General features: G+C 36.6%; 1 long non-coding RNA gene across 1 annotated transcript; it reads right to left on the reverse strand.

The window, feature by feature from the left end:
- Positions 1 to 834: 834 nt before the first annotated feature.
- LOC145487189 (uncharacterized) lies at positions 835 to 6,333 on the reverse strand. The gene is made up of 2 exons (XR_014049372.1): positions 6,245 to 6,333; positions 835 to 1,851 (listed from the first exon to the last, which is right to left on the reverse strand). It is a non-coding gene; the product is annotated as an uncharacterized LOC145487189 (long non-coding RNA).
- Positions 6,334 to 8,385: the final 2,052 nt, after the last annotated feature.

The following is an 8,385-nucleotide window of genomic DNA, read 5'->3' on the forward strand; positions in this document are numbered from 1 at the left end:
GATATGGGTATCTCTTTTTTTTTTACAAGTCTATGGATCTCGCCATAACATTGGAAGGTGAAGAACTCGACCAATGTTTTACCAACACTGACCTCATACTAGTTCAATAACATAATTCAGTTATGACAAAGAAGATTACAAATCTTTTTTTTTTTTATTTATGGCTAGACTGGACTTTACACAACTGGTGTTTTCATGAGCAGGTATAATTACCATTATCACTATCAACCGGAATCTTATACATGTAGATCTTTCTAAACACGGGCGAACCAAAACAATCTGACTTGTGACCTTGAATTAATTAGCTTGAATTACCTGCAATGCTCACGGATGATACAAACCGTTGCTTTATCCATTTTCGAAAATTATATTTTAGGGCCTGTTTTTAGCCTGTGTTGTAAAACCACTATAATCTTGAGATTTGTATTGTTACAAAGGCAAAATAACCAAAGTTAGAATTAGTTTGAGAAATTCTATTTTTGACAGGTAAATGCCTCTTGGACATACTAATATAATACTTATCATTGTATCTACAGTGGTGCACTTCTAACACAGGCCACCAAACTAATTTTTTTTCATCATTTTTTGACATGTTTTCAACAACTTTCTTATGGCTTCCATTCAAACCTGGCAAATCCAAAATTATGAAAAGGAATGCGAGAGGAGGAGTTGTCGACTGACCAACAGGTTACATGATGCTTGATATTTTCACCATACCTAGTTCATGCATTTTGATTAGCTTATTTAAACCAAGGAAGGTGGCCACAGTTAGTCATGCACGACTGTGACTGGGTTCTTATTGCAAAGATGAAAAGCTCTGTCACGCTTTTGTCCCTTAAATCTAGATCCAACAAACTATTCACCGACAACACAGTGATTTGTGGTTCATTTAGTAAAAAAAAAGTAATGACATATTTTCTTCAGCCTTTGAGCTTGGGCTAATTTGAATAAGCTGTTGTAAATGTAGAACAATCAAAACAATTTCAGACTCATCCTCTATTTACTTAATTACTACTTATTAATACATCTGCGAAAGAAATATTGATAAAAATTTAAAAACTGAATCTACAAAATACTGATTATTCTACATCACTGTCAATAAACTCATCCTCTATTAACTTTCTGTAGAGGTCTTCATCATCGTCTTGTTCTTCTTGCCCTTCCTCTTGTTCTTCTTGATCCTCTTGTCCTTCTTCTTCTTCTTCGTCTTCTTCTAACTCCCCCTCCTCCTCATCGATCATATCATCTAATGCCTCCAGGTATGGTTTGGCCAGGCTATTAAAAATATGGAGAGGGATTTACTTCATTAATAGACACAACAATATCGTGGAAAACTGACACTTTCTGTGAAGGGGCCTGTTACGGCTATTTCGTGTTTTCTTTGTGTCCGTTTTTGTTCCGTATGTTAATGTATTTTTTCACATTCTGCATGCTTTTTTTCTCGCGTCGTATGTAAATTTCGTTGCGTATATATTTGTGTTATCCTTTCATGTTCATTTAGTGCTAGTTTATCGTCTGGTACACTTGTATCTTCTTGGTTCCCTGAACTCCGTTGCCAGCATTTTGGTAAGCCGTTTAGTTTATCGTCTGTTTGTATTTTCCTCTTAGTTTTCTGCCGTCTTCGGTTAGTTATTTGTAGTAATTCGTTTCATGTTTACCTTTAGGAATTTACCTTCCTCCTACGGAAAGTCAAATAAATTTGCTGGACTAATTGAAACCAGCTTTAAGTTGTGTCTGAAGTCGGCCCTTTGCTTCTTTAGGGACCATTTCTTGAAACTTCCTGGCTACTCGAGGGCTTGCCAACTTACAAGGACCGTTTTCAGGCTGCTGTTTTGGGCCCAAAGCACCAAACTACATAATGAAACTGAAATCAGTCTCCAAAAAGAGCTTTGGAATTATAATCTAAAGTACAACAGTAATATTATTATAATTTAAATTATAAATATGCATACTGTATTTGAAAGTGGAAGTTTTGTCATGAGGAATGTGAACGCCTTAAAGAGATCTTCTCCCGACTGGGCTCTCCTGACGACCTTGTGCAGTCAACCATGTGTCGGTGGTGTGTCGACCAACGCGTCGGTGATGTGTCGGCCGACGCATCGGTGGGATCGGATTCTTTACCTTTACCCACATACCTGAGTGCCTGATAAAAGAGAAGCCCCAGTCAGAAGCGTGTTGCCCTACAAGGACCAGAAATCTGCAAACGTAGAATACGTAAACAGCTGGCTGACCTCAGTCAGAAGATTAACGCAGATATTAGCCCAGTTTACACAAGTAGAAAGATCAAGGATGAAATTAAGGTCAGGGAAGACAAGCAGTCTCTTGTAAGTCAACAATGCGTGGTGTATTCATTGCAGTGTGGCCTGTGTGATCATACTACCAACTATGGTGTGATGCAGGCTATGTCGATTACACGTGCCGACACCTACACCAACGAATTGTAGAACACAAAGGATCGGCAATCGGAAACCACCTCGGAGAGCAGCACGATATGGAGCCAGAAGACATCGCACAGAGTTTTCGAATCTTAAGAAAGTGTCAGAACAAATTTTACTGCCTTATTTTTGAAATGTTTTTTTTTTTTTTTTTTTTTTATCAAAGAACTGAAACCAACGCTAAACAAACAGTGCGATTCAATTCGTGCCAAATTATTTGTTTAGAGCAATTCTTGCTAAGATTATTTTATTTTTCCATTGTATATTTTTAACACTTTTTCACATTTTGTCACATTTTAGCGTTCGCCACATTTTTATCTATTATAACTTGTTTTTAACATATTTATGGCTATATGCTAATTTAGAAAATTTCACTCACTTGAAAATGACCTCGGAGAGGTCGAAACGTCGTGACTTTTTAGCGCTAGTTTTTATTTCAAAATCGATTTCTAAGAAACTACTTTTTAACATACTGTATTTCTATACCTAAATAAGAAAAACAGTTTTTGATTAATATGATGCAAATGGATTTCTCTATAAACTCACTTCCTTCAACTTAATGTCTGCTAATTTTTCATGCAAATAGCAAACCACCAGTTGTGATTGCAGTTACCCGTCTCATTCTACATAGCAATTTTCAATTTGGTTTCAAAATTAACTTGCATTTGGGTATGCATCACTGTGCTCTGTTTTGCATCCTGTACTTTCTTTGTTGTATTGTTTGTAATATTGTTAATACTCTGGTTCTGGTTTCAAGGCACTTCAATGAACTGTTCAGACATCACTTACTTCCAGTATGAGATGAAGTAATAAAGTACATGTCATTTTTGGTCTAGGACATTGATGGGGATTCCTGGACAGGCTCCCAGAGGAGCTCCCATCTGCTTTCAAAATTATATCATTAGGCTAGCAAAACTAGTGCCAGTCCCAAACCCCACATTAGAATTTAAAATCCTTAAACTTATAGTCTTGTTGTTATTGGGATAAGATGTTCTAGGTTCCAAGCTACTGTGTCTGAAACACCTCACAAGATTAGAAGCCACAGATTTAGGAAAGCCATTCCCTAACAGGAACGTTTTAATCATTGTTCTTTGTTTCTGAAAGAGAGAGTCTATTTCACATGTACGAGAAGCCTGGTGCAACAAGGCTCTAACCCAAGCCATTTTGCGAAGTCAACGTTCATGACTAGAAAACAAGACATTCTGTCCAGTGTGATTCCTATAAATGTCACTGGATGTTCTTTTCAGAGAAATGTTAAAGTTAATTTGGCTAACAATTCCTTTCTATTAAAATGTATGTTGCTTGAAAATTATGACCTGGTGGCCCTGGATGCAATTTGAGTTTTTCTGTAATTTTGACAAGTCAAGCCCCACTGTTTGTTATTGTATCAAAAGGATAACACCATTCGTATCATGGTTATTCTGTTGATTCCATTTCATCATTATTAAGGTGGCTCTGCAGTTATTCTGGACACACTCACCCCTGTCAACGTTTGCAACATAAATTTTGGGGCTTTGAAGCGTTGGTTAAGAAATTTTGGGAAATATTTTGTCTTTCACTCGGTGATAATGTTACTGAATATCATTTACTGGAGATAATATTTTTATTCTTACTGGTGTTTGACTGGACCCCATTTTTTGGACAACAACACTACCAGAAAAAAGAAAATTTGCTGGCATACTTTAACTCAATTTCTGGAACCAGCTTATTTTGACTTAATACAAACCATGCCCAAGTTTCGGGGAAATCATTTGAGCAGAAGTTCGGAAGTATTAAGTCAAAGACATGTAAACTCAACTCTAACATTCACTGAAAGTTTCTACATATTGACTCTCATTTCCGAAACAAGCCATGAACCCAAATTTTGTGAGAAGCTTGCTCCAAAGCTTGCTAAATCAAAGTGGCTGGTTGATTAGTGATCGTGCGAACCATAAAAAGCATTAATCCCTAGTTCTCAAAACACTATAACCTCCTTGAATTTTCAAAGATGCATTTTGCAACAGTATTTGGAAATAACGTTTGTGTCAAAGTCTTTCCACACAAATTGCATGGTACTGCAATATTTTGGCTACAAGTTTTACTGTTGTGACTCAAAAAGAAATGGAGCACTGTTGTCAGGATTGTAAGCTACTCCCCGACTGATCTCTGGTGAGGCAGAGAAGCAGTTTTATTACTCTATGATTACAAATACAAAATGGGTACTACAGGTACAGGCTGAGCCATCTTTTTGCAGTTCCTTAATGTATGGTTAAAAAGACAATTATTAATAATAACAATAACAATAAATAAAAGAAGCAATATTAAAAACAACAACAACGATGACAACAAAAATAATAACAATAATATTAATGATAATAATGTGCTTCAGGGCATGAATTATGTTTTCATTCATGACAATTGGTTCATTGTATTTGACCAGTAAAAGTGCTTCACTGGGTCTATTTGTCAGAAAAGTGGAGTCTCATCAAAATGTGTGGGCACAGTTGGTGGATGTTTAAAATCTTGTGAGGGATGTGCTCTATGACTGAGTAATCACCCAATGAATCACTGTTGCAACACCAAAACAAGAAGGCAAGTTTATAAAAAAGTTGAGCATTTCTGCAAGTTGAAATTTTCTCATGAATGCTAATGGGCAACAAAAGTCTACTAGGTCTGCAACTAAAAAGACACACGGGGAACCAAAAAAACAGAACTATAGTTACCCAAAGGGCAAATTAGCAAGAAAGCTAGTGTTGAACACTGCATTAATAGCCGTCAAGCTCATTCTAAGAGCTTTGCGGCATCCAAAAGTTTCTTTACTCTGCCTCCTCAACTCCTCAACCTCTCTTAATTCATTTATGTTTGCTGCGCCCCAAACCATCGCAGGAAAGAAAGTGAGTGCTTTGCAGGCTGTAAGTATACATGTAGAATACAGTAGGGGCAATTGTACATGTATGGTTTACTAGTTTTGTCATTTAAGTGCTGTTGGTTACTTTGTAAATGGCACTTCAAAAGTTAAGGTTGTTATTTGCTAACAGAGAAAGCTCAACTTGCTACTAGCTGTCTTGTCCACAGCTTCTGGGGTTTTAAATAAGAGTCACAACAAAAAATAGAAAAAATATGTGCACGCAACAAATGCTTAAGTAGCTACATATGATATGCAAATATCTTCTTTGTAACATGCAGCAAAAATTGCTTGTATCACTGCCATACATCTATACCTTGACCTATAAATTATAATATACCACAGAACCTCCCAAACTACTGGTAAGTTGAGAATTTTATTTTATATCAATTTTAAAAACATTACTTTTTTCTAGTGGGGACAATGGGTTGTTGACTAGTTTAATGGATACACAAGGATATTAAGCTATGCATTAAAGTGGTACTGTACAATCACTTCTTCCTTAAGATTTGAAACTCCATCTACTAAACACTCTCTGTGCTAAATTTTAAGCCTTCATAGCAGGGATGAAAAGGAATTAAAATTAGAAACTGGCTAATTTATCCAGGTTCGAAGAAGATGTGTTTTGAAAAATAATAGCCAAAACTATAAGTTGGCTTTCTCTAACACATTTGGTTTGCAATGTTCTTCTTAGTATTGCTGGAGTACTTAGTGTACAAGAAAAAACTCATAAGCTAACCAGATATTGAAGCATCATATAAGTTAGGACATAAGCCCTAAAATTCTTGAGAAAGTGCTGCCATTACAATTAAGACCCATTTACGTACAGGTAACAAAAAAATGAATTATTTTGGCAAGACACAACTCTAAAAAAGTTATCAACACATGGCAACTGATACATATCATAGTAACAGCTGATGCTCACCATCCCTAGTCCCTTCTCTACTAAGACTTTCTTCGGTTTGTGTATGTTTTCCCTCATCCAACCCATGATGATCATCTTTTACTGCAAAATAGAAATTCAAAGCATTGTTAATAAACACAAAATCACACAAATGCAATTATATTTTACGTTAGACTGACTGTTTAAAAAAAAAAAACATACAACCTTGAAGATTAAAAGCTGTTCCTCAGAAAAGGGAAATTTAAAAGAAAACAAATTTCAATCAGAAACAACTGCAAGAGTATGACTATCTTATCAAGACCTAGGTTTTTAAAGTCTATTTCAACTGACAGTGAAACCAAAACAGAACACACTGAATCTCTAGTGGCAAAGTTTAGCTGGTGAAAACTACATCATATTTACCAAGTGATAAAAGACATCATTGAGAACAAAAATACAAGTAGATAAACAAACCGTTTTCCCCTTCTTTAATTGTTTTTACATTAAAAAAGACAAAAAAACCCAAGTATCCAAAAACATGAATAAATTCTCCAGAAGATAACAAGAAAGGCAATGCTCCTCACACAAGAGCTGACACAAAGAGATAATGGCAATGTCACCTAATGAAGACATGACAAGGCGTTGGCATGTATCCCTATTATGTACTAATTGGACCAGCCACATAGAAAAGGAACCCTAGGCGAGCACTTCTTGAAGCAGCCTCACATGATGACTATGTACACTGCGTGTCTACAAAACATTGCTTCATAACAAACAGCTTAAAGGTAGCCAGTCAACAAAAGAGGAAAAGAAGAAAAGAAGGACAAACAACCCTGACCTTTATTGGTGATTCCTTAGCACTATATTGCGAACCCTTCAAGTGCAGAATTTTACACTTATTCAATAGCATCAAGTGGGAGGCGCGGTGGCCTCATGGTTAGTGCGCTCGTCTCCGGATCGAGCGGTTAGGGTTCGAGCCCAGGCCGGGGACATTGTGTTGTGTTCTTGGGCAAGACACTTTACTCTCACAGTGCCTCTCTCCACCCAGGTGTATAAATGGGTACCAGCGAACTTAATGCTGGGGGTAACCCTGCGATGGACTAGCATCCCATCCAGGGGGGAGTAGAAATACTCCTAGTTGCTTCATGCTACAGAAACCGGGATAAGCTCCGGCCTGGTGGGCCACTTGGCTCGTATGCAGACTTAATAGCATCAAAAACAAAATGATCACTCGTGGACATAAATTAAGACCTTAAAATCCAACAACTTGAGGAATGCTTTGATTGTATGTCATTTGGATTATTTAGATTCTTTTGCCTAAGTTGTTTATTATGTTGTTCCTTGTGCTCAAAATGTCATGTATGCCTATCAAAGTTCATAAAAAAAAAAAAAAAAACTGTACCTTCCAGCCACCGCAAAATGTAATGTGGAGTGATAAAATACATGAATAGTACTATTTATAAGACCTGGCAAAATAGGGTAAGACTGGTACATCATATCTCTTTTGCAAGCATGGTGACCTATTTTAATTTATTTTTAGAGACTGTGCTTGGTAGCGAACATTCAGGGAAATGTATTGTACATTTGTTTTCATGATCGTGCCCAGGAGATTACTTTAAGCTTACTTTAAAATCGGTAGAAATCATTCCCAATACTGATAGAAGGAAAGAAATATCACACAAAATAAGGCTCGAAAGTTCGAACTGTCATAAGAATGGTAAACTCGATTTCTTGACATCCTGAACTAAACTCAAATTTCTTGAACTGTGACCAATTTCAATCCTTGCAATCCTGCACTTTATTTCGAAACAAGAAGATCTGTTAGATCTTATAACCGTGCTTTTAAAATTTAACTGTTTTCTTAGTACTACAGTCGCAACGCAGTGCATATTCCAAAGCAATCTTTGATGATTCATTGATTACTGTAGACATCACAGCACTTGATCAACATAAACTCTATTATCGCACCATCAGTCGTAGCCGTTGTGACATCTCCGATGGCGTAATAGTCTTAATCTGGAAGTTTCTTCGGGATATGTATGGGCATGAAGATACGAACACTATTACAAACCGCTTTCTTTCTTTAAAGTCACGATTAAATTTAATTGTTTTTTTCCCTTGAGTTAAGGGTTAGCAAAGAAGTCACACGAGTCACATAATTCAAGAATTGCGTTATCTACGGC

Source organism: Orbicella franksi, chromosome 5 (assembly GCF_964199315.1).
Source record: "Orbicella franksi chromosome 5, jaOrbFran1.1, whole genome shotgun sequence".
Classification (NCBI taxonomy): Eukaryota; Metazoa; Cnidaria; class Anthozoa; order Scleractinia; family Merulinidae; genus Orbicella; species Orbicella franksi.